General features: G+C 31.8%; 1 long non-coding RNA gene across 4 annotated transcripts; it reads right to left on the reverse strand.

Annotated features, from left to right (window-relative positions):
* Window positions 1-1082: 1082 nt before the first annotated feature.
* Window positions 1083-27828, reverse strand: LOC109645278 (uncharacterized). Of its 4 annotated transcripts, none has more exons than XR_011240463.1 (7): window positions 27674-27828; window positions 25982-26107; window positions 23974-24104; window positions 3405-3509; window positions 3191-3291; window positions 2560-2595; window positions 1083-2483 (listed from the first exon to the last, which is right to left on the reverse strand). It is a non-coding gene; the product is annotated as an uncharacterized lncRNA (long non-coding RNA). The 4 variants fall into 4 exon arrangements; XR_011240464.1 differs by having other exon boundaries at window positions 3191-3294; XR_011240462.1 differs by having other exon boundaries at window positions 3191-3509.

Raw genomic sequence — 27828 nt, forward strand, 5'->3', positions numbered from 1 at the left:
GACATACTAACCTATGACTTTTTTATCATATTTTATACGACATACTAACCTATGACTTGTTTATCATATTTTGGACGACATACTAACCTATGACTTTTTTATCATATTTTGGACGACATACTAACCTATGACTTTTTTATCATATTTTGGACGACATACTAACCTATGACTTTTTTATCATATTTTGGACGACATACTAACCTATGACTTTTTTATCATATTTTGGACGACATACTAACCTATGACTTTTTTATCATATTTTATACGAGATAGTAACCTATGACTTTTTTATCATATTTTATACAACATACTAACCGATGACTTTTTTATCATATTTCGGACGACATACTAACCTATGACTTTTTTATCATATTTTATACGACATAGTAACCTATGACTTTTTTAGGTGATTTTGGACGACATACTACCTCTGACTGTTGTTGATAATATTTTGGGTGACATAATGACTTAGCTTAATCATATTTGTGTTGGACGACATGGTAGCGTTTGTAGGTGACATAGTAAACTACGACTGTTGTTTGGTGATTCAGCATGACATACTAACCTAAGAGTTGTATTTATTGTATTTGGAATGACATATAAACATACTAACATATGACATTAGTAGGTGAGTTTGGATGACATATTAATCAATGACTGTTATGTGTCATTTTTCAGACAACCTAGAATAACCTTGGACCTTTGTAGGTGATTTGTGAGAATTAGAGGCAATAGAGGTATTAAAAGAATTAGAGATGTCTAGAATGTGAGACAATAGAGATAATTAGAGAAATAGACATGTTATTTAGAATGACATGCTAACTTGAGACTTGTGTAGGTGATGTTGAATGACATGCTGACCACAGTGCCACCATCCCCACTCCCCAGTGTGGTTGTATGTATGTGGGAGTACAGCAGGAGGTCTGTGGCGATGTTTAAATAAATGATTTATTTTGTGTAATGAAGCCTGTAAGTGCAAATAAAGTGGATGTTATTCTCATATGACTCATTTGTTGCCACTAAATCACATTGTGGATAGAAAGCAGTGTTAATTGTAAATGAGGGAAAGAAAATATAAAGACTTTGTGAGTTCACTTGTGTTTTATTTGATAAGGACATTCAGGTCAAGTACATCTATGTTAGAGACAGAGTAAGAGTTGATCAGGGTTATATGTGCATCAATATTTACAGACATCTTTGTTGTTATGAATGTACAATAAGTGTCAAGGGAACAAACAAGAATGCAGTATGTATGTTGGCAGACATGTGTCTTGAGGTTGCAGTGGAAGATGTTAAGGTTAAGATTGATGGTCTGTTACTGGAAGATGTTAAGTCTAAGATCGATACTCTGCTAGTGGAAGATGTTATGGTTAAGATAGATACTCTGCTACTCTGGTACCGGAAGATGTTGAGGTTGATGGTCTGCTACTGTGCTACTCTGCTAGTGGAAGATGTTAAGTTTAAGATAGATAGTCTGCTACTGGAAGATGTTATGGTTAAGATAGATACTCTGCTACTCTGGTACCGGAAGATGTTAAGGTTAAGATTGATGGTCTGCTACTGTGCTAGAGGAAGATGTTAAGTTTAAGATAGATACTCTGTTAGTGGAAGATGTTAAGGTTGATGGTCTGCTACTGTGCTACTCTGCTAGTGGAAGATGTTATGGTTAAGATAGATACTCTGGTACCGGAAGATGTTAAGTTTAAGATAGATACTCTGCTACTGTGCTACTTGAAGATGTTAAGGTTAAGATTGATGGTCTGCTACTGTGCTACTCTGCTAGTGGAAGATGTTAAGTTTAAGATAGATAGTCTGCTACTTGAAGATGTTACGGTTAAGATTGATACTCTGCTACTCTGCTACTCTGCTAGTGGAAGATGTTATGGTTAAGATAGATACTCTGGTACCGGAAGATGTTAAGGTTAAGATTGATACTGTGCTAGTGGAAGATGTTAAAGTTAAGATAGATACTCTGCTACTGTGCTACTTGAAGATGTTACGGTTAAGATTGATGGTCTGCTACTGTGCTACTCTGCTAGTGGAAGATGTTATGGTTAAGATAGATACTCTGGTACCGGAAGATGTTAAGGTTAAGATTGATGGTCTGCTACTCTGCTACCGGAAGATGTTAAGTTTAAGATAGATACTCTGCTACTGGAAGATGTTAAGATTAAGATAGATACTCTGCCACTGTGCTACTATGCTAGAGGAGGATGTTAAGTTTAAGATTGTTACTCTGCTACCGGAAGATGTTAAGTTTGATTGATGGTCTGCTACTGTCAAGAGAAAGTGGTTTAATGTCCAAGTATCTATGCTGCGGTTGCATGGTGCATTGGACTAAGCACTCAGTACTCAATGTATGTGACAAATAGTCTGAGAGAAATTGGTACAGCCATGAATAGATGATCGAACATTTATTGTATTTAGAAGAGTCGTTGCTGTGCCGTTGTCAACAGGATGAATTGTCCCTGTGTCCTTGGTCCCTGGAAGGCAAAAGTAGTGCAGGTCAATTTTTAAATGGTGTGATGATATCAGACATGCAGAGAATTGCGTTGCTACCTGTGTTTCAGCAAGGAGGGCAGTCTCGGTAGAGTGCTGAGGAGCAAGAAGATTGAAGTCAGGTGTTACCAATTAACACAGCTAATGCTAAGCTAACAGCATGTGTGCACAAACATTTGGTAGATGTGACTTTTCTCAAGTTTAACCAAAAGAAAGGACAGAAGGGTCAGAGATAAGTGTCTTTAGGCAAGGGTTTTCCTCTTGTCTACTACTACTACTAGTAGTACTTTGGGGGGCTGAGGGAAACACAAAGTGTGAACGAGCTTAGCTGCTAGGCTAACAGCAGCATGTGTGCACAAACATTTGGTAAATGTGACTTTTCTCAAGTTCAGCCGAAAGAAACGGGCCAAGGCAAGGGTTTTGTTCTCGCCCACTACTACTACTTTGAGTTTCCCTAACCCCCTCAAAGTGTACTAACTGAAGTGTTAAGAAGGCTAGCTGCTAGGCTAGCAGCAGCAGACCACATGTGTGCACAAACATTTGGGAGATAGGGGTTACGTGTGTGTGCTCAGAGGAGCGTGCTAGGGTTGTCAAAGTGATTGTAGCTGCTGGCATGAGCGTGAGTTGGGGGAGAAAAGAGAGAAAGAAGCCAGAAAGAATAAAAAGAAAGAGGAGTAAAACGTGTGCTTACCATGCAGGCAAAGGGCGATCGGAGCAGGGGTCCGGCCCCGGGCCCCGTGGCCTTCCTCGTGGACTTCAGAGTATATATACCATCTGTCTGAGTTGTGAGTCCTGCTGATATATATATATCGAATTTCAATGCTGGTACCCAAGAGAAACATTCAAGTGTTTGACCACACTTTAAATTTATCGAGATCAAAGTTTAAAGTTAAAGGCAAGACGACCAGAAAATTTGTCGGGATGGCGATGGCGGATGTGGATTAGGCTGCGGTTGCGGAGTGAAGCAGGGCTCTCAGTAGGCCGGTTCCAACGCAGAGCAGAGGCTAAGGCTGGGAATTGAAGAGAGAGAGAGAGAGAGAGAGAGAGAGAGAGAGAGAGAGCTTTTAAAAACTTTTACTACTTAGTACTGTCTTACTTTTACTTCTTAGTACTGTCTTACTTTTACTTCTTAGTACTGTCTTACTTTTACTACTTAGTACTGTCTTACTTTTACTTCTTACTTTTACTACTTAGTACTGTCTTACTTTTACTTCTTAGTACTGTCTTACTTTTACGTCTTACTTTTACTTCTTAGTACTTCTTACTTTTACTACTTAGTACTGTCTTACTTTTACTTCTTAGTACTGTCTTACTTTTACTTCTTACTTTTACTACTTAGTACTGTCTTACTTTTACTACTTAGTACTGTCTTACTTTTACTTCTTAGTACTGTCTTACTTTTACTTCTTAGTACTGTCTTACTTTTACTTCTTACTTTTACTACTTAGTACTGTCTTACTTTTACTTCTTAGTACTGTCTTACTTTTACTTCTTACTTTTACTACTCAGTACTGTCTTACTTTTACTTCTTAGTACTGTCTTACATTTACTTCTTAGTACTGTCTTACTTTTACTACTTAGTACTGTCTTACTTTTACTTCTTAGTACTGTCTTACTTTTACTTCTTAGTACTGTCTTACTTTTACTACTTAGTACTGTCTTACTTTTACTTCTTACTTTTACTACTTAGTACTGTCTTACTTTTACTTCTTACTTTTACTACTTAGTACTGTCTTACTTTTACTTCTTAGTACTGTCTTACTTTTACTTCTTAGTACTTCTTACTTTTACTACTTAGTACTGTCTTACTTTTACTTCTTAGTACTGTCTTACTTTTACTTCTTACTTTTACTACTTAGTACTGTCTTACTTTTACCTCTTACTTTTACTACTTAGTACTGTCTTACTTTTACTTCTTAGTACTGTCTTACTTTTACTTCTTAGTACTGTCTTACTTTTACTACTTAGTACTGTCTTACTTTTACTTCTTACTTTTACTACTTAGTACTGTCTTACTTTTACTTCTTAGTACTGTCTTACTTTTACGTCTTACTTTTACTTCTTAGTACTTCTTACTTTTACTACTTAGTACTGTCTTACTTTTACTTCTTAGTACTGTCTTACTTTTACTACTTAGTACTGTCTTACTTTTACTTCTTACTTTTACTACTTAGTACTGTCTTACTTTTACTTCTTAGTACTGTCTTACTTTTACTTCTTAGTACTGTCTTACTTTTACTACTTAGTACTGTCTTACTTTTACTTCTTAGTATACTTTTACTTCTTAGTACTGTCTTACTTTTACTTCTTAGTACTGTCTTACTTTTACTTCTTACTTTTACTTCTTAGTACTGTCTTACTTTTACTTCTTAGTACTGTCTTACTTTTACTTCTTAGTACTGTCTTACTTTTACTACTTAGTACTGTCTTACTTTTACTTCTTACTTTTACTACTTAGTACTGTCTTACTTTTACTTCTTACTTTTACTACTTAGTACTGTCTTACTTTTACTTCTTAGTACTGTCTTACTTTTACTACTTAGTACTGTCTTACTTTTACTTCTTAGTACTGTCTTACTTTTACTTCTTACTTTTACTACTTAGTACTGTCTTACTTTTACTACTTAGTACTGTCTTACTTTTACTTCTTACTTTTACTACTTAGTACTGTCTTACTTTTACTTAGTACTGTCTTACTTTTACTACTTAGTACTGTCTTACTTTTACTTCTTACTTTTACTACTTAGTACTGTCTTACTTTTACTTAGTACTGTCTTACTTTTACTTCTTACTTTTACTACTTAGTACTGTCTTACTTTTACTTCTTAGTACTGTCTTACTTTTACTTCTTAGTACTGTCTTACTTTTACTACTTAGTACTGTCTTACTTTTACTTCTTAGTACTGTCTTACTTTTACTACTTAGTACTGTCCTACTTTTACTTCTTACTTTTACTACTTAGTACTGTCTTACTTTTACTTCTTAGTACTGTCTTACTTTTACTGCTTAGGTACTGTCTTACTTTTACTTCTTACTTTTACTACTTAGTACTGTCTTACTTTTACTTCTTAGTACTGTCTTACTTTTACTTCTTACTTTTACTACTTAGTACTGTCTTACTTTTACTACTTAGTACTGTCTTACTTTTACTTCTTACTTTTACTTCTTAGTACTGTCTTACTTTTACTTCTTAGTACTGTCTTACTTTTACTTCTTAGTACTGTCTTACTTTTACTACTTAGTACTGTCTTACTTTTACTTCTTACTTTTACTACTTAGTACTGTCTTACTTTTACTTAGTACTGTCTTACTTTTACTACTTAGTACTGTCTTACTTTTACTTCTTACTTTTACTACTTAGTACTGTCTTACTTTTACTACTTAGTACTGTCTTACTTTTACTACTTAGTACTGTCTTACTTTTACTTCTTACTTTTACTACTTAGTACTGTCTTACTTTTACTTCTTAGTACTGTCTTACATTTACTTCTTAGTACTGTCTTACTTTTACTTCTTAGTACTGTCTTACTTTTACTTCTTAGTACTGTCTTAGTACTGTCTTACTTTTACTACTTAGTACTGTCTTACTTTTACTACTTAGTACTGTTTTACTTCTTACTTTTACTACTTAGTACTGTCTTACTTTTACTACTTAGTACTGTCTTACTTTTACTTCTTACTTTTACTACTTAGTACTGTCTTACTTTTACTTCTTACTTTTACTTCTTAGTACTGTCTTACTTTTACTTCTTAGTACTGTCTTACTTTTACTTCTTAGTACTGTCTTACTTTTACTACTTAGTACTGTCTTACTTTTACTTCTTACTTTTACTACTTAGTACTGTCTTACTTTTACTACTTAGTACTGTCTTACTTTTACTTCTTACTTTTACTACTTAGTACTGTCTTACTTTTACTTCTTAGTACTGTCTTACATTTACTTCTTAGTACTGTCTTACTTTTACTTCTTAGTACTGTCTTACTTTTACTTCTTAGTACTGTCTTAGTACTGTCTTACTTTTACTACTTAGTACTGTCTTACTTTTACTACTTAGTACTGTTTTACGTCTTACTTTTACTACTTAGTACTGTCTTACTTTTACTTCTTACTTTTACTACTTAGTACTGTCTTACTTTTACTTCTTACTTTTACTTCTTAGTACTGTCTTACTTTTACTTCTTAGTACTGTCTTACTTTTACTACTTAGTACTGTCTTACTTTTACTTCTTACTTTTACTACTTAGTACTGTCTTACTTTTACTACTTAGTACTGTCTTACTTTTACTTCTTACTTTTACTACTTAGTACTGTCTTACTTTTACTTCTTAGTACTGTCTTACTTTTACTACTTAGTACTGTCTTACTTTTACTTCTTAGTACTGTCTTACTTTTACTTCTTACTTTTACTACTTAGTACTGTCTTACTTTTACTTCTTACTTTTACTACTTAGTACTGTCTTACTTTTACTTAGTACTGTCTTACTTTTACTACTTAGTACTGTCTTACTTTTACTTCTTAGTACTGTCTTACTTTTACTACTTAGTACTGTCTTACTTTTACTGCTTAGGTACTGTCTTACTTTTACTTCTTACTTTTACTACTTAGTACTGTCTTACTTTTACTTCTTAGTACTGTCTTACTTTTACTTCTTAGTACTGTCTTACTTTTACTTCTTACTTTTACTACTTAGTACTGTCTTACTTTTACTTCTTAGTACTGTCTTACTTTTACTACTTAGTACTGTCTTACTTTTACTACTTAGTACTGTCTTACTTTTACTACTTAGTACTGTCTTACTTTTACTTCTTAGTACTGTCTTACTTTTACTACTTAGTACTGTCTTACTTTTACTTCTTAGTACTGTCTTACTTTTACTACTTAGTACTGTCCTACTTTTACTTCTTACTTTTACTACTTAGTACTGTCTTACTTTTACTACTTAGTACTGTCTTACTTTTACTTCTTAGTACTGTCTTAGTACTGTCTTACTTTTACTTCTTAGTACTGTCTTACTTTTACTACTTAGTACTGTCTTACTTTTACTACTTAGTACTGTCTTACTTTTACTTCTTAGTACTGTCTTACATTTACTTCTTAGTACTGTCTTACTTTTACTTCTTAGTACTGTCTTACTTTTACTTCTTAGTACTGTCTTAGTACTGTCTTACTTTTACTACTTAGTACTGTCTTACTTTTACTACTTAGTACTGTTTTACTTCTTACTTTTACTACTTAGTACTGTCTTACTTTTACTACTTAGTACTGTCTTACTTTTACTTCTTACTTTTACTACTTAGTACTGTCTTACTTTTACTTCTTACTTTTACTTCTTAGTACTGTCTTACTTTTACTTCTTAGTACTGTCTTACTTTTACTTCTTAGTACTGTCTTACTTTTACTACTTAGTACTGTCTTACTTTTACTTCTTACTTTTACTACTTAGTACTGTCTTACTTTTACTACTTAGTACTGTCTTACTTTTACTTCTTACTTTTACTACTTAGTACTGTCTTACTTTTACTTCTTAGTACTGTCTTACTTTTACTACTTAGTACTGTCTTACTTTTACTTCTTAGTACTGTCTTACTTTTACTTCTTACTTTTACTACTTAGTACTGTCTTACTTTTACTACTTAGTACTGTCTTACTTTTACTACTTAATACTGTCTTACTTTTACTTCTTACTTTTACTACTTAGTACTGTCTTACTTTTACTTAGTACTGTCTTACTTTTACTACTTAGTACTGTCTTACTTTTACTTCTTACTTTTACTACTTAGTACTGTCTTACTTTTACTTAGTACTGTCTTACTTTTACTTCTTACTTTTACTACTTAGTACTGTCTTACTTTTACTACTTAGTACTGTCTTACTTTTACTTCTTACTTTTACTACTTAGTACTGTCTTACTTTTACTTCTTAGTACTGTCTTACATTTACTTCTTAGTACTGTCTTACTTTTACTTCTTAGTACTGTCTTACTTTTACTTCTTAGTACTGTCTTAGTACTGTCTTACTTTTACTACTTAGTACTGTCTTACTTTTACTACTTAGTACTGTTTTACTTCTTACTTTTACTACTTAGTACTGTCTTACTTTTACTTCTTACTTTTACTACTTAGTACTGTCTTACTTTTACTTAGTACTGTCTTACTTTTACTACTTAGTACTGTCTTACTTTTACTTCTTACTTTTACTACTTAGTACTGTCTTACTTTTACTTAGTACTGTCTTACTTTTACTTCTTACTTTTACTACTTAGTACTGTCTTACTTTTACTACTTAGTACTGTCTTACTTTTACTTTTACTACTTAGTACTGTCTTACTTTTACTTCTTAGTACTGTCTTACATTTACTTCTTAGTACTGTCTTACTTTTACTTCTTAGTACTGTCTTACTTTTACTTCTTAGTACTGTCTTAGTACTGTCTTACTTTTACTACTTAGTACTGTCTTACTTTTACTACTTAGTACTGTTTTACTTCTTACTTTTACTACTTAGTACTGTCTTACTTTTACTACTTAGTACTGTCTTACTTTTACTTCTTACTTTTACTACTTAGTACTGTCTTACTTTTACTTCTTACTTTTACTACTTAGTACTGTCTTACTTTTACTTCTTAGTACTGTCTTACTTTTACTTCTTAGTACTGTCTTACTTTTACTTCTTAGTACTGTCTTAGTACTGTCTTACTTTTACTACTTAGTACTGTCTTACTTTTCTACTTAGTACTGTTTTACGTCTTACTTTTACTACTTAGTACTGTCTTACTTTTACTTCTTACTTTTACTACTTAGTACTGTCTTACTTTTACTTCTTAGTACTGTCTTACATTTACTTCTTAGTACTGTCTTACTTTTACTTCTTAGTACTGTCTTACTTTTACTTCTTAGTACTGTCTTAGTACTGTCTTACTTTTACTACTTAGTACTGTCTTACTTTTACTACTTAGTACTGTTTTACGTCTTACTTTTACTACTTAGTACTGTCTTACTTTTACTTCTTACTTTTACTACTTAGTACTGTCTTACTTTTACTTCTTACTTTTACTTCTTAGTACTGTCTTACTTTTACTTCTTAGTACTGTCTTACTTTTACTACTTAGTACTGTCTTACTTTTACTACTTAGTACTGTCTTACTTTTACTTCTTACTTTTACTACTTAGTACTGTCTTACTTTTACTTCTTAGTACTGTCTTACTTTTACTACTTAGTACTGTCTTACTTTTACTTCTTACTTTTACTACTTAGTACTGTCTTACTTTTACTTCTTAGTACTGTCTTACTTTTACTACTTAGTACTGTCTTACTTTTACTTCTTAGTACTGTCTTACTTTTACTTCTTACTTTTACTACTTAGTACTGTCTTACTTTTACTACTTAGTACTGTCTTACTTTTACTTCTTACTTTTACTACTTAGTACTGTCTTACTTTTACTTAGTACTGTCTTACTTTTACTACTTAGTACTGTCTTACTTTTACTTCTTAGTACTGTCTTACTTTTACTACTTAGTACTGTCTTACTTTTACTGCTTAGGTACTGTCTTACTTTTACTTCTTACTTTTACTACTTAGTACTGTCTTACTTTTACTTCTTAGTACTGTCTTACTTTTACTTCTTAGTACTGTCTTACTTTTACTTCTTACTTTTACTACTTAGTACTGTCTTACTTTTACTTCTTAGTACTGTCTTACTTTTACTACTTAGTACTGTCTTACTTTTACTACTTAGTACTGTCTTACTTTTACTTCTTAGTACTGTCTTACTTTTACTACTTAGTACTGTCTTACTTTTACTTCTTAGTACTGTCTTACTTTTACTACTTAGTACTGTCCTACTTTTACTTCTTACTTTTACTACTTAGTACTGTCTTACTTTTACTACTTAGTACTGTCTTACTTTTACTTCTTAGTACTGTCTTAGTACTGTCTTACTTTTACTTCTTAGTACTGTCTTACTTTTACTTCTTACTTTTACTACTTAGTACTGTCTTACTTTTACTACTTAGTACTGTCTTACTTTTACTTCTTAGTACTGTCTTACATTTACTTCTTAGTACTGTCTTACTTTTACTTCTTAGTACTGTCTTACTTTTACTTCTTAGTACTGTCTTAGTACTGTCTTACTTTTACTACTTAGTACTGTCTTACTTTTACTACTTAGTACTGTTTTACTTCTTACTTTTACTACTTAGTACTGTCTTACTTTTACTACTTAGTACTGTCTTACTTTTACTTCTTACTTTTACTACTTAGTACTGTCTTACTTTTACTTCTTAGTACTGTCTTACTTTTACTTCTTACTTTTACTACTTAGTACTGTCTTACTTTTACTACTTAGTACTGTCTTACTTTTACTTCTTACTTTTACTACTTAGTACTGTCTTACTTTTACTTAGTACTGTCTTACTTTTACTACTTAGTACTGTCTTACTTTTACTTCTTAGTACTGTCTTACTTTTACTACTTAGTACTGTCTTACTTTTACTGCTTAGGTACTGTCTTACTTTTACTTCTTACTTTTACTACTTAGTACTGTCTTACTTTTACTTCTTAGTACTGTCTTACTTTTACTTCTTAGTACTGTCTTACTTTTACTTCTTACTTTTACTACTTAGTACTGTCTTACTTTTACTTCTTAGTACTGTCTTACTTTTACTACTTAGTACTGTCTTACTTTTACTACTTAGTACTGTCTTACTTTTACTACTTAGTACTGTCTTACTTTTACTTCTTAGTACTGTCTTACTTTTACTACTTAGTACTGTCTTACTTTTACTACTTAGTACTGTCTTACTTTTACTACTTAGTACTGTCTTACTTTTACTTCTTAGTACTGTCTTACTTTTACTACTTAGTACTGTCTTACTTTTACTTCTTAGTACTGTCTTACTTTTACTACTTAGTACTGTCCTACTTTTACTTCTTACTTTTACTACTTAGTACTGTCTTACTTTTACTACTTAGTACTGTCTTACTTTTACTTCTTAGTACTGTCTTAGTACTGTCTTACTTTTACTTCTTAGTACTGTCTTACTTTTACTTCTTACTTTTACTACTTAGTACTGTCTTACTTTTACTACTTAGTACTGTCTTACTTTTACTTCTTAGTACTGTCTTACATTTACTTCTTAGTACTGTCTTACTTTTACTTCTTAGTACTGTCTTACTTTTACTTCTTAGTACTGTCTTAGTACTGTCTTACTTTTACTACTTAGTACTGTCTTACTTTTACTACTTAGTACTGTTTTACTTCTTACTTTTACTACTTAGTACTGTCTTACTTTTACTTCTTACTTTTACTACTTAGTACTGTCTTACTTTTACTTCTTACTTTTACTTCTTAGTACTGTCTTACTTTTACTTCTTAGTACTGTCTTACTTTTACTTCTTAGTACTGTCTTACTTTTACTACTTAGTACTGTCTTACTTTTACTTCTTACTTTTACTACTTAGTACTGTCTTACTTTTACTACTTAGTACTGTCTTACTTTTACTACTTAGTACTGTCTTACTTTTACTACTTAGTACTGTCTTACTTTTACTTCTTACTTTTACTACTTAGTACTGTCTTACTTTTACTTCTTACTTTTACTTCTTAGTACTGTCTTACTTTTACTTCTTAGTACTGTCTTACTTTTACTTCTTAGTACTGTCTTACTTTTACTACTTAGTACTGTCTTACTTTTACTTCTTACTTTTACTACTTAGTACTGTCTTACTTTTACTACTTAGTACTGTCTTACTTTTACTTCTTACTTTTACTACTTAGTACTGTCTTACTTTTACTTCTTAGTACTGTCTTACATTTACTTCTTAGTACTGTCTTACTTTTACTTCTTAGTACTGTCTTACTTTTACTTCTTAGTACTGTCTTAGTACTGTCTTACTTTTACTACTTAGTACTGTCTTACTTTTACTACTTAGTACTGTTTTACGTCTTACTTTTACTACTTAGTACTGTCTTACTTTTACTTCTTACTTTTACTACTTAGTACTGTCTTACTTTTACTTCTTACTTTTACTTCTTAGTACTGTCTTACTTTTACTTCTTAGTACTGTCTTACTTTTACTACTTAGTACTGTCTTACTTTTACTTCTTACTTTTACTACTTAGTACTGTCTTACTTTTACTACTTAGTACTGTCTTACTTTTACTTCTTACTTTTACTACTTAGTACTGTCTTACTTTTACTTCTTAGTACTGTCTTACTTTTACTACTTAGTACTGTCTTACTTTTACTTCTTAGTACTGTCTTACTTTTACTTCTTACTTTTACTACTTAGTACTGTCTTACTTTTACTACTTAGTACTGTCTTACTTTTACTACTTAGTACTGTCTTACTTTTACTTCTTACTTTTACTACTTAGTACTGTCTTACTTTTACTTAGTACTGTCTTACTTTTACTACTTAGTACTGTCTTACTTTTACTTCTTAGTACTGTCTTACTTTTACTACTTAGTACTGTCTTACTTTTACTGCTTAGGTACTGTCTTACTTTTACTTCTTACTTTTACTACTTAGTACTGTCTTACTTTTACTTCTTAGTACTGTCTTACTTTTACTTCTTAGTACTGTCTTACTTTTACTTCTTACTTTTACTACTTAGTACTGTCTTACTTTTACTTCTTAGTACTGTCTTACTTTTACTACTTAGTACTGTCTTACTTTTACTACTTAGTACTGTCTTACTTTTACTTCTTAGTACTGTCTTACTTTTACTACTTAGTACTGTCTTACTTTTACTTCTTAGTACTGTCTTACTTTTACTACTTAGTACTGTCCTACTTTTACTTCTTACTTTTACTACTTAGTACTGTCTTACTTTTACTACTTAGTACTGTCTTACTTTTACTTCTTAGTACTGTCTTAGTACTGTCTTACTTTTACTTCTTAGTACTGTCTTACTTTTACTACTTAGTACTGTCTTACTTTTACTACTTAGTACTGTCTTACTTTTACTTCTTAGTACTGTCTTACATTTACTTCTTAGTACTGTCTTACTTTTACTTCTTAGTACTGTCTTACTTTTACTTCTTAGTACTGTCTTAGTACTGTCTTACTTTTACTACTTAGTACTGTCTTACTTTTACTACTTAGTACTGTTTTACTTCTTACTTTTACTACTTAGTACTGTCTTACTTTTACTACTTAGTACTGTCTTACTTTTACTTCTTACTTTTACTACTTAGTACTGTCTTACTTTTACTTCTTACTTTTACTTCTTAGTACTGTCTTACTTTTACTTCTTAGTACTGTCTTACTTTTACTTCTTAGTACTGTCTTACTTTTACTACTTAGTACTGTCTTACTTTTACTTCTTACTTTTACTACTTAGTACTGTCTTACTTTTACTACTTAGTACTGTCTTACTTTTACTTCTTACTTTTACTACTTAGTACTGTCTTACTTTTACTTCTTAGTACTGTCTTACTTTTACTACTTAGTACTGTCTTACTTTTACTTCTTAGTACTGTCTTACTTTTACTTCTTACTTTTACTACTTAGTACTGTCTTACTTTTACTACTTAGTACTGTCTTACTTTTACTACTTAGTACTGTCTTACTTTTACTTCTTACTTTTACTACTTAGTACTGTCTTACTTTTACTTAGTACTGTCTTACTTTTACTACTTAGTACTGTCTTACTTTTACTTCTTACTTTTACTACTTAGTACTGTCTTACTTTTACTTAGTACTGTCTTACTTTTACTTCTTACTTTTACTACTTAGTACTGTCTTACTTTTACTACTTAGTACTGTCTTACTTTTACTTCTTACTTTTACTACTTAGTACTGTCTTACTTTTACTTCTTAGTACTGTCTTACATTTACTTCTTAGTACTGTCTTACTTTTACTTCTTAGTACTGTCTTACTTTTACTTCTTAGTACTGTCTTAGTACTGTCTTACTTTTACTACTTAGTACTGTCTTACTTTTACTACTTAGTACTGTTTTACTTCTTACTTTTACTACTTAGTACTGTCTTACTTTTACTTCTTACTTTTACTACTTAGTACTGTCTTACTTTTACTTAGTACTGTCTTACTTTTACTACTTAGTACTGTCTTACTTTTACTTCTTACTTTTACTACTTAGTACTGTCTTACTTTTACTTAGTACTGTCTTACTTTTACTTCTTACTTTTACTACTTAGTACTGTCTTACTTTTACTACTTAGTACTGTCTTACTTTTACTTTTACTACTTAGTACTGTCTTACTTTTACTTCTTAGTACTGTCTTACATTTACTTCTTAGTACTGTCTTACTTTTACTTCTTAGTACTGTCTTACTTTTACTTCTTAGTACTGTCTTAGTACTGTCTTACTTTTACTACTTAGTACTGTCTTACTTTTACTACTTAGTACTGTTTTACTTCTTACTTTTACTACTTAGTACTGTCTTACTTTTACTACTTAGTACTGTCTTACTTTTACTTCTTACTTTTACTACTTAGTACTGTCTTACTTTTACTTCTTACTTTTACTACTTAGTACTGTCTTACTTTTACTTCTTAGTACTGTCTTACATTTACTTCTTAGTACTGTCTTACTTTTACTTCTTAGTACTGTCTTACTTTTACTTCTTAGTACTGTCTTAGTACTGTCTTACTTTTACTACTTAGTACTGTCTTACTTTTCTACTTAGTACTGTTTTACGTCTTACTTTTACTACTTAGTACTGTCTTACTTTTACTTCTTACTTTTACTACTTAGTACTGTCTTACTTTTACTTCTTAGTACTGTCTTACATTTACTTCTTAGTACTGTCTTACTTTTACTTCTTAGTACTGTCTTACTTTTACTTCTTAGTACTGTCTTAGTACTGTCTTACTTTTACTACTTAGTACTGTCTTACTTTTACTACTTAGTACTGTTTTACGTCTTACTTTTACTACTTAGTACTGTCTTACTTTTACTTCTTACTTTTACTACTTAGTACTGTCTTACTTTTACTTCTTACTTTTACTTCTTAGTACTGTCTTACTTTTACTACTTAGTACTGTCTTACTTTTACTTCTTACTTTTACTACTTAGTACTGTCTTACTTTTACTTCTTAGTACTGTCTTACTTTTACTACTTAGTACTGTCTTACTTTTACTTCTTACTTTTACTACTTAGTACTGTCTTACTTTTACTTCTTAGTACTGTCTTACTTTTACTACTTAGTACTGTCTTACTTTTACTTCTTAGTACTGTCTTACTTTTACTTCTTACTTTTACTACTTAGTACTGTCTTACTTTTACTACTTAGTACTGTCTTACTTTTACTTCTTACTTTTACTACTTAGTACTGTCTTACTTTTACTTAGTACTGTCTTACTTTTACTACTTAGTACTGTCTTACTTTTACTTCTTAGTACTGTCTTACTTTTACTACTTAGTACTGTCTTACTTTTACTGCTTAGGTACTGTCTTACTTTTACTTCTTACTTTTACTACTTAGTACTGTCTTACTTTTACTTCTTAGTACTGTCTTACTTTTACTTCTTAGTACTGTCTTACTTTTACTTCTTACTTTTACTACTTAGTACTGTCTTACTTTTACTTCTTAGTACTGTCTTACTTTTACTACTTAGTACTGTCTTACTTTTACTACTTAGTACTGTCTTACTTTTACTTCTTAGTACTGTCTTACTTTTACTACTTAGTACTGTCTTACTTTTACTTCTTAGTACTGTCTTACTTTTACTACTTAGTACTGTCCTACTTTTACTTCTTACTTTTACTACTTAGTACTGTCTTACTTTTACTACTTAGTACTGTCTTACTTTTACTTCTTAGTACTGTCTTAGTACTGTCTTACTTTTACTTCTTAGTACTGTCTTACTTTTACTTCTTACTTTTACTACTTAGTACTGTCTTACTTTTACTACTTAGTACTGTCTTACTTTTACTTCTTAGTACTGTCTTACATTTACTTCTTAGTACTGTCTTACTTTTACTTCTTAGTACTGTCTTACTTTTACTTCTTAGTACTGTCTTAGTACTGTCTTACTTTTACTACTTAGTACTGTCTTACTTTTACTACTTAGTACTGTTTTACTTCTTACTTTTACTACTTAGTACTGTCTTACTTTTACTACTTAGTACTGTCTTACTTTTACTTCTTACTTTTACTACTTAGTACTGTCTTACTTTTACTTCTTAGTACTGTCTTACTTTTACTTCTTACTTTTACTACTTAGTACTGTCTTACTTTTACTACTTAGTACTGTCTTACTTTTACTTCTTACTTTTACTACTTAGTACTGTCTTACTTTTACTTAGTACTGTCTTACTTTTACTACTTAGTACTGTCTTACTTTTACTTCTTAGTACTGTCTTACTTTTACTACTTAGTACTGTCTTACTTTTACTGCTTAGGTACTGTCTTACTTTTACTTCTTACTTTTACTACTTAGTACTGTCTTACTTTTACTTCTTAGTACTGTCTTACTTTTACTTCTTAGTACTGTCTTACTTTTACTTCTTACTTTTACTACTTAGTACTGTCTTACTTTTACTTCTTAGTACTGTCTTACTTTTACTACTTAGTACTGTCTTACTTTTACTACTTAGTACTGTCTTACTTTTACTACTTAGTACTGTCTTACTTTTACTTCTTAGTACTGTCTTACTTTTACTACTTAGTACTGTCTTACTTTTACTACTTAGTACTGTCTTACTTTTACTACTTAGTACTGTCTTACTTTTACTTCTTAGTACTGTCTTACTTTTACTACTTAGTACTGTCTTACTTTTACTTCTTAGTACTGTCTTACTTTTACTACTTAGTACTGTCCTACTTTTACTTCTTACTTTTACTACTTAGTACTGTCTTACTTTTACTACTTAGTACTGTCTTACTTTTACTTCTTAGTACTGTCTTAGTACTGTCTTACTTTTACTTCTTAGTACTGTCTTACTTTTACTTCTTACTTTTACTACTTAGTACTGTCTTACTTTTACTACTTAGTACTGTCTTACTTTTACTTCTTAGTACTGTCTTACATTTACTTCTTAGTACTGTCTTACTTTTACTTCTTAGTACTGTCTTACTTTTACTTCTTAGTACTGTCTTAGTACTGTCTTACTTTTACTACTTAGTACTGTCTTACTTTTACTACTTAGTACTGTTTTACTTCTTACTTTTACTACTTAGTACTGTCTTACTTTTACTACTTAGTACTGTCTTACTTTTACTTCTTACTTTTACTACTTAGTACTGTCTTACTTTTACTTCTTACTTTTACTTCTTAGTACTGTCTTACTTTTACTTCTTAGTACTGTCTTACTTTTACTTCTTAGTACTGTCTTACTTTTACTACTTAGTACTGTCTTACTTTTACTTCTTACTTTTACTACTTAGTACTGTCTTACTTTTACTACTTAGTACTGTCTTACTTTTACTACTTAGTACTGTCTTACTTTTACTTCTTAGTACTGTCTTACTTTTACTACTTAGTACTGTCTTACTTTTACTTCTTAGTACTGTCTTACTTTTACTTCTTACTTTTACTACTTAGTACTGTCTTACTTTTACTACTTAGTACTGTCTTACTTTTACTACTTAGTACTGTCTTACTTTTACTTCTTACTTTTACTACTTAGTACTGTCTTACTTTTACTTCTTACTTTTACTACTTAGTACTGTCTTACTTTTACTTCTTACTTTTACTACTTAGTACTGTCTTACTTTTACTTAGTACTGTCTTACTTTTACTTCTTACTTTTACTACTTAGTACTGTCTTACTTTTACTACTTAGTACTGTCTTACTTTTACTTCTTACTTTTACTACTTAGTACTGTCTTACTTTTACTTCTTAGTACTGTCTTACATTTACTTCTTAGTACTGTCTTACTTTTACTTCTTAGTACTGTCTTAGTACTGTCTTACTTTTACTACTTAGTACTGTCTTACTTTTACTACTTAGTACTGTTTTACTTCTTACTTTTACTACTTAGTACTGTCTTACTTTTACTACTTAGTACTGTCTTACTTTTACTTCTTACTTTTACTACTTAGTACTGTCTTACTTTTACTTCTTACTTTTACTTCTTAGTACTGTCTTACTTTTACTTCTTAGTACTGTCTTACTTTTACTTCTTAGTACTGTCTTACTTTTACTACTTAGTACTGTCTTACTTTTACTTCTTACTTTTACTACTTAGTACTGTCTTACTTTTACTACTTAGTACTGTCTTACTTTTACTTCTTACTTTTACTACTTAGTACTGTCTTACTTTTACTTCTTAGTACTGTCTTACATTTACTTCTTAGTACTGTCTTACTTTTACTTCTTAGTACTGTCTTACTTTTACTTCTTAGTACTGTCTTAGTACTGTCTTACTTTTACTACTTAGTACTGTCTTACTTTTACTACTTAGTACTGTTTTACTTCTTACTTTTACTACTTAGTACTGTCTTACTTTTACTACTTAGTACTGTCTTACTTTTACTTCTTACTTTTACTACTTAGTACTGTCTTACTTTTACTTCTTACTTTTACTTCTTAGTACTGTCTTACTTTTACTACTTAGTACTGTCTTACTTTTACTTCTTACTTTTACTACTTAGTACTGTCTTACTTTTACTACTTAGTACTGTCTTACTTTTACTTCTTACTTTTACTACTTAGTACTGTCTTACTTTTACTTCTTAGTACTGTCTTACTTTTACTACTTAGTACTGTCTTACTTTTACTTCTTAGTACTGTCTTACTTTTACTTCTTACTTTTACTACTTAGTACTGTCTTACTTTTACTACTTAGTACTGTCTTACTTTTACTACTTAGTACTGTCTTACTTTTACTTCTTACTTTTACTTAGTACTGTCTTACTTTTACTACTTAGTACTGTCTTACTTTTACTTCTTAGTACTGTCTTACTTTTACTACTTAGTACTGTCTTACTTTTACTGCTTAGGTACTGTCTTACTTCTTACTTTTACTACTTAGTACTGTCTTACTTTTACTTCTTAGTACTGTCTTACTTTTACTTCTTAGTACTGTCTTACTTTTACTTCTTACTTTTACTTCTTAGTACTGTCTTACTTTTACTACTTAGTACTGTCTTACTTTTACTACTTAGTACTGTCTTACTTTTACTTCTTAGTACTGTCTTACTTTTACTACTTAGTACTGTCTTACTTTTACTTCTTAGTACTGTCTTACTTTTACTACTTAGTACTGTCCTACTTTTACTTCTTACTTTTACTACTTAGTACTGTCTTACTTTTACTTCTTAGTACTGTCTTACTTTTACTTCTTAGTACTGTCTTACTTTTACTTCTTACTTTTACTACTTAGTACTGTCTTACTTTTACTTCTAAGTACTGTCTTACTTTTACTTCTTAGGTCTTACTTTTACTTCTTAGTACTGTCTTAGTACTGTCTTACTTTTACTTCTTAGTACTGTCTTAGTACTGTCTTACTTTTACTTCTTAGTACTGTCTTACTTTTACTTCTTAGTACTGTCTTACTTTTACTTCTTAGTACTGTCTTACTTTTACTTCTTACTTTTACTACTTAGTACTGTCTTACTTTTACTACTTAGTACTGTCTTACTTTTACTTCTTAGTACTGTCTTACTTTTACTTCTTACTTTTACTACTTAGTACTGTCTTACTTTTACTTCTTAGTACTGTCTTACTTTTACTTCTTACTTTTACTACTCAGTACTGTCTTACTTTTACTTCTTAGTACTGTCTTACTTTTACTTCTTAGTACTGTCTTACATTTACTTCTTAGTACTGTCTTACTTTTACTACTTAGTACTGTCTTACTTTTACTTCTTAGTACTGTCTTAGTACTGTCTTACTTTTACTACTTAGTACTGTCTTACTTTTACTTCTTAGTACTGTCTTACTTTTACTACTTAGTACTGTCTTACTTTTACTACTTAGTACTGTCTTACTTTTACTTCTTAGTACTGTCTTACTTTTACTTCTTAGTACTGTCTTACTTTTACTTCTTAGTACTGTCTTACTTTTACTACTTAGTACTGTCTTACTTTTACTTCTTAGTACTGTCTTACTTTTACTACTTAGTACTGTCTTACTTTTACTTCTTAGTACTGTCTTACTTTTACTTCTTAGTACTGTCTTACTTTTACTACTTAGTACTGTCCTACTTTTACTTCTTACTTTTACTACTTAGTACTGTCTTACTTTTACTTCTTAGTACTGTCTTACTTTTACTTCTTAGTACTGTCTTACTTTTACTTCTTAGTACTGTCTTACTTTTACTTCTTACTTTTACTACTTAGTACTGTCTTACTTTTACTTCTTAGTACTGTCTTACTTTTACTACTTAGTACTGTCTTACTTTTACTTCTTAGTACTGTCTTAGTACTGTCTTACTTTTACTTCTTAGTACTGTCTTAGTACTGTCTTACTTTTACTTCTTAGTACTGTCTTACTTTTACTACTTAGTACTGTCTTACTTTTACTACTTAGTACTGTCTTACTTTTACTTCTTAGTACTGTCTTACTTTTACTTCTTAGTACTGTCTTAGTACTGTCTTACTTTTACTTCTTAGTACTGTCTTACTTTTACTTCTTAGTACTGTCTTACTTTTACTTCTTAGTACTGTCTTACTTTTACTTCTTAGTACTGTCTTACTTTTACTACTTAGTACTGTCTTACTTTTACTTCTTAGTACTGTCTTAGTACTGTCTTACTTTTACTTCTTAGTACTGTCTTACTTTTACTTCTTACTTTTACTACTTAGTACTGTCTTACTTTTACTACTTAGTACTGTCTTACTTTTACTTCTTAGTACTGTCTTACTTTTACTTCTTAGTACTGTCTTACTTTTACTACTTAGTACTGTCTTACTTTTACTTCTTAGTACTGTCTTACTTTTACTTCTTACTTTTACTACTTAGTACTGTCTTACTTTTACTACTTAGTACTGTCTTACTTTTACTTCTTACTTTTACTACTTAGTACTGTCTTACTTTTACTTAGTACTGTCTTACTTTTACTTCTTACTTTTACTACTTAGTACTGTCTTACTTTTACTTCTTACTTTTACTACTTAGTACTGTCTTACTTTTACTTCTTAGTACTGTCTTACTTTTACTACTTAGTACTGTCTTACTTTTACTTCTTAGTACTGTCTTACTTTTACTTCTTACTTTTACTACTTAGTACTGTCTTACTTTTACTTCTTACTTTTACTACTTAGTACTGTCTTACTTTTACTTCTTAGTACTGTCTTACTTTTACTACTTAGTACTGTCCTACTTTTACTTCTTACTTTTACTACTTAGTACTGTCTTACTTTTACTTCTTAGTACTGTCTTACTTTTACTTCTTACTTTTACTACTTAGTACTGTCTTACTTTTACTACTTAGTACTGTCTTACTTTTACTTCTTAGTACTGTCTTACTTTTACTACTTAGTACTGTCTTACTTTTACTGCTTAGTACTGTCTTACTTTTACTTCTTACTTTTACTACTTAGTACTGTCTTACTTTTACTACTTAGTACTGTCTTACTTTGACTACTTAGTACTGTCTTACTTTTACTTCTTAGTACTGTCTTACTTTTACTACTTAGTACTGTCCTACTTTTACTTCTTACTTTTACTACTTAGTACTGTCTTACTTTTACTTCTTAGTACTGTCTTAGTACTGTCTTACTTTTACTTCTTAGTACTGTCTTACTTTTACTACTTAGTACTGTCTTACTTTTACTTCTTAGTACTGTCTTACTTTTACTACTTAGTACTGTCTTACTTCTTAGTACTGTCTTACTTTTACTTCTTAGTACTGTTTTACTTCTTACTTTTACTACTTAGTACTGTCTTACTTTTACTACTTAGTACTGTCTTACTTTTACTTCTTACTTTTACTACTTAGTACTTGTCTTACTTTTACTTCTTACTTTTACTACTTAGTACTGTCTTACTTTTACTTCTTAGTACTGTCTTACTTTTACTACTTAGTACTGTCTTACTTTTACTTCTTAGTACTTCTTACTTTTACTACTTAGTACTGTCTTACTTTTACTACTTAGTACTGACTTAGTACTGTCTTACTTTTACTTCTTAGTACTGTCTTAGTACTGTCTTACTTTTACTTCTTAGTACTGTCTTACTTTTACTACTTAGTACTGTCTTACTTTTACTTCTTAGTACTGTCTTACTTTTACTACTTAGTACTGTCTTACTTTTACTTCTTAGTACTGTCTTACTTTTACTACTTAGTACTGTCTTACTTTTACTTCTTAGTACTGTCTTACTTTTACTTCTTAGTACTGTCTTACTTTTACTTCTTAGTACTGTCTTACTTTTACTTCTTAGTACTGTCTTACTTTTACTTTTACTACTTAGTACTGTCTTACTTTTACTTCTTAGTACTGTCTTACTTTTACTACTTAGTACTGTCTTACTTTTACTTCTTAGTACTGTCTTACTTTTACTTCTTAGTACTGTCTTACTTTTACTACTTAGTACTGTCTTACTTTTACTTCTTACTTTTACTACTTAGTACTGTCTTACTTTTACTTCTTACTTTTACTACTTAGTACTGTCTTACTTTTACTTCTTAGTACTGTCTTACTTATACTTCTTACTTTTACTACTTAGTACTGTCTTACTTTTACTTCTTAGTACTGTCTTACTTTTACTTCTTAGTACTGTCTTACTTTTACTTCTTAGTACTGTCTTACTTTTACTTCTTACTTTTACTACTTAGTACCATCTTACTTTTACTTCTTAGTACTGTCTTACTTTTACTACTTAGTACTGTCTTACTTTTACTTCTTAGTACTGTCTTACTTTTACTTCTTAGTACTGTCTTACTTTTACTACTTAGTACTGTCTTACTTTTACTTCTTAGTACTGTCTTAGTACTGTCTTACTTTTACTTCTTAGTACTGTCTTACTTTTACTTCTTAGTACTGTCTTACTTTTACTACTTAGTACTGTCTTACTTTTACTTCTTAGTACTGTCTTACTTTTACTACTTAGTACTGTCTTACTTTTACTTCTTAGTACCTTGACACAACTGGTCAAAAACCAAAGACAAGCAATGTGATGATTGCAGCACATACTTGCTCCAAACAATATACTACCTCTTGCAATTCTGGCCAACACAGACAAGGCCTTCGTGCAAATGGCCACAGTCAGAGCAAGAACATGATTGACTTACATAAAATCAACATATGTTAGCGCATCAGCTACAATATGACTACAAAGGTTAGGTGAAGATGTCGTTGAAATATCTTGCAAAGGACAGAACTACACGTCATCTAAAACTATCTAATAAGAGTCTAAGCTCACTATGCCATTTACCACATGATCCAAAAGTTACTGTTTCATATGCTCTTATTCTCATGTTACAAATAGGCATGGGGTTCGTCATCACACAAAGTCACATGATCCCCACTCTGCCTACATCACATAAACAGACAAAACCTTTACTTTATTATTTTCACTGTATATTAACTCCACATTATGTTCATGTACTCACTAAAGCTGGGTGATGACTCTGGTGCAGCTTCAAGGACATGTTGTAAGTACCTCCAAGTCGTACTCCACTGTGACCTCTTGTTTCTCTGCAGCGTCCACTCCACTTCTCAGCCTTGTGTCAAGTGTCTCTCGCTGTAAGACAATTCAAAACAATTTCAATAAACATGAATTTCAATGACAAGTATTGCAGTAGTTGACTCCATTTACTTGGTGCCCTTCAACATCTGTTTGTCTTACTCACTCACTCAACATTGCTCACAAAGACATCATTTCAGTCAATCAATCACACTTGGAGAACATCAGTCGTTGCTACATTTACCAAGATGGTAAATTGTTCTCAACTCTTTTTAAGTCTTTATCTCACAAAGACCGAATTGTAAATTATTCCCAACAAAACATTAACACTTTAACAATTGCAGTCACACTACATTCTTATTTGCGTGAACAATACATCTATACGATAACAATGAACCCTACTGTCCATTCACGTGGAAGATCTGTCATCTCTAACCTTGGTTTGAAGCAAGACCTAACATTCTATTGATGATAGGCCTCTATCTTATTCTAATTAAAGGTACAGTGTGTAATATTTAGTGACAACAGCAGCTGATGCAGCTGAATGGTCCTCATCTCACCCTTCCCAACATGAAAGAGAACTGCAGCGGTCGACTGCAGCACTCAAGCCAACTAACAAGGTTTGTTGGACCACTACAACACATGGGGGCCTCCACATAGACAACCCCCCTCCATGTACATATTCACTTTGGCAAACTAAACAACAATTCACAACAGTCAAAACATCACTATGCTTATTTGACATTCCATTTCTGCAAATAGATCCCTTTCACCTAAATCTTACACACTGAACCTTCAACTGACAAGACAACACACAAAAAAATATGAGGTCAATTATGTACTTAGATACAGAATATATACACTTCACAATGATTACCATTTCTCTTTGTCCCTGTCTTTCTCTTCCTCGCCCCCCTTGAATTGTTTTCTTTTCATGTCTTTATCTTACAGAAATGCTCTCATTTTTTCATCATCATCATCATCACAAAAGTCATCATGTGAAAGGCCACAATCCACTGACAGTGTTTGTGTGCACACCTGAAACTACTGCTGTTTTGGATCGAGCAGGAGTTTCTGTTTCCTCCTCCACTCTGAGCTGCTCGCACTTTCACTAATAAACAATCATAATCATCACTGGTTTATTCTGTTCCCCGAGGACCTGATCAGTACATTACGTAACTTACTGCTTGTTTGATTGCACTGTTTACAAGACTGCTTTTAAACATCATGAACAATAACTCCTGTTGTGCACGTTACAACATGAGACGGGACACACACTCACGACTCAGAGATAAAGTCAACGCATCAACACTTACGATCTTGATCCTACACCATTGATTCATAACTAAACACATGATCATCATCCAAATAGTCCCAATACTACACTAAGCTAATGACTGTGACCTACTTCCTTTCCATCTGCATCAACTGAACGACATCTTTTCAAGTGCGAACTGACGCACCTCTACTAATAGTCCCTTGTGGATGGCACTTGCAGAGACACTACTTACTTGTAAATTACACACATTCTGATGCCATTTCAGCATATGAACTTTTAGAAATACATGAGTCATTCACAAAATACTACAAAAACCATCACCATAACTTCATTACTTTCTTTATAGGGCCCCTGTTACTTCAGGGCCAAAGGCTATTGCCAAACTTTGCCTACTGGTTAAGTCCCCATCTGTAATCAGTAATGAAGAACTATTCTCTTTAATTTTATGACGCACTTTGACAAAACACCTGACTGGATGAACACAAACTTTTCAACCTTCTCTCTGCAGTGCACACAAACAACAGCAACTGACCGAACACTGTATAGACGTGAATGATGACTCGCTAATGACAACTAATCATTTTGAAATGGCTCCAAACAAACAACTTTAAAACAAACACCACCTTAATATTATATATTATTGATGAGTATTCACCTTGAGTCGTAGACAATTGTGGTTGAAGCAGCATCAGCTCCGTCCATCTTCTGAGGATTTTCTCTCCAGTATCAAGAACAATGGAAACACCGTCGTCCTTCCCCTCCGGTCACACTGGTGTCTCTTCTGTGGAATACAACACATCATTTAGTTACATATAGTGAATGATAACTTACATATACAGTGTTTTCCATAGGACAATATAAATATAACATCCTGAAGTCCAGGAAACAACTCCTGTGTCAGAGGCCTGTCCAATGTCCAACCGGATTCTACACTTCATAATTTGTTTTATTACTAATATGTGTCAAATGATGCCACAAACATTGATACATAAATGTGTCAGCATTCATTCTAAACACTCTGAGGTTTCAATCATTTTCACACATTCAATTGATTCATGTGACATACACATTAAAAATAAACAGGACCACATGAGCCACACACATGAGCCAGACATCACAGCTTTTCACTTCATCTACATCACAAAGATTTACATTTCTATTCTATTCTATTCGTACTGCTCCAAATCACAACATAGCTTATCTCAAGGTGCTTTACAGACAACTTCCAGACCTTAGAAACTACCAAGAACCCCAACAATTCCCACAGTGAGCAACACTTTGGGGACTGATTCATTTCCACTCAGGACATTAACAAATACAATAACATGAAATATCACATGTTTTAACAATACGGCACTGATTACTTATATTTAGTAGCATTAAAACCAAAACACTCAAGAGCTAAAGAAGACCTTTCACTTTACTCTTATTCAAAATAGAGATGTTGAGGTTAACCCATTTTACCATATCCTTGACATATACAGAAGGTACAGGGAGTAGAATTTAGTCATATCTACTGACATTGCATGTTGCAGCTGAACACCCCTCACCTCGCCCTTTCCTTCGAAAACATGAAAAAGAACCTGTGGTAGCTTCACTTGTCATAACAACTCAACAGGTGTTCACTCTGGACTAATGTACAAAGCATGGCAGCCTCCGCAGAGAGGACCCCCTCCATGTAAATACAATGTATTTCAATATTCGTGGCCTTTTCTACAGTTTATAAAACTACAGTTCATACAATTTAGATGACATGAACTAGTGAAAACATCATGAGGATTATTCGACATGTAATCTCTACCAATTGTTCCCTTTCACCTGAATCTTACACACTGGACCTTCACATGTCAGAGTTTCATCCACCAGGTAACAGTATAACAATAAGTATATAAGAAGGACATGAAGAAATGTGCCTTGAACCAGGACTGTTTACTTTTCACAACTCGTCAACACCTCGCTCCCAAAACAACTTCCATTACTGACCCTTCACAATAAAAGTCCCACTCGCATACTTCCTTCTATAGTATCACATCGTAAACCCTGATATTTCTTCGAACAATAAATGGAGCACCACAATTTCAAGATTCATCACATCCGTAATAAGTGACATTACATCTTCAGCCTCTTGTTTTTTTGCTCAAACACTCAGAGAATTGAATTCTACCTAATAAAAGCACCGTGTTTACTACAGGAGGAGGCGTGACCCGCGTGGAGAAGCTAGCGCTAGCCGCTGACGCTCAGCTGCTCATATAACACCACACACCGCGTGTCAACACCGTGAATCAGTGACAGAGGGACTAACGCAATGTGAACAACAGCGACACAGTGAATATGGTTCGAAACCCACCTCAGAGGATCAGCAGGACGGTAAAGTTCAGTCTGCGGAGGAGACGCGAGCAGCCGCCGGAGTCCAGACACAAACAATTCAGACCAGGAAGTGGAACCGGAAATGACGCAGCACGCATAGCTCAGTACGTCAGCACGTCCGCCAGGAGCCAAGAC

Source organism: Paralichthys olivaceus, chromosome 24, assembly GCF_024713975.1.
Source record: "Paralichthys olivaceus isolate ysfri-2021 chromosome 24, ASM2471397v2, whole genome shotgun sequence".
Lineage (NCBI taxonomy): Eukaryota > Metazoa > Chordata > Actinopteri > Pleuronectiformes > Paralichthyidae > Paralichthys > Paralichthys olivaceus.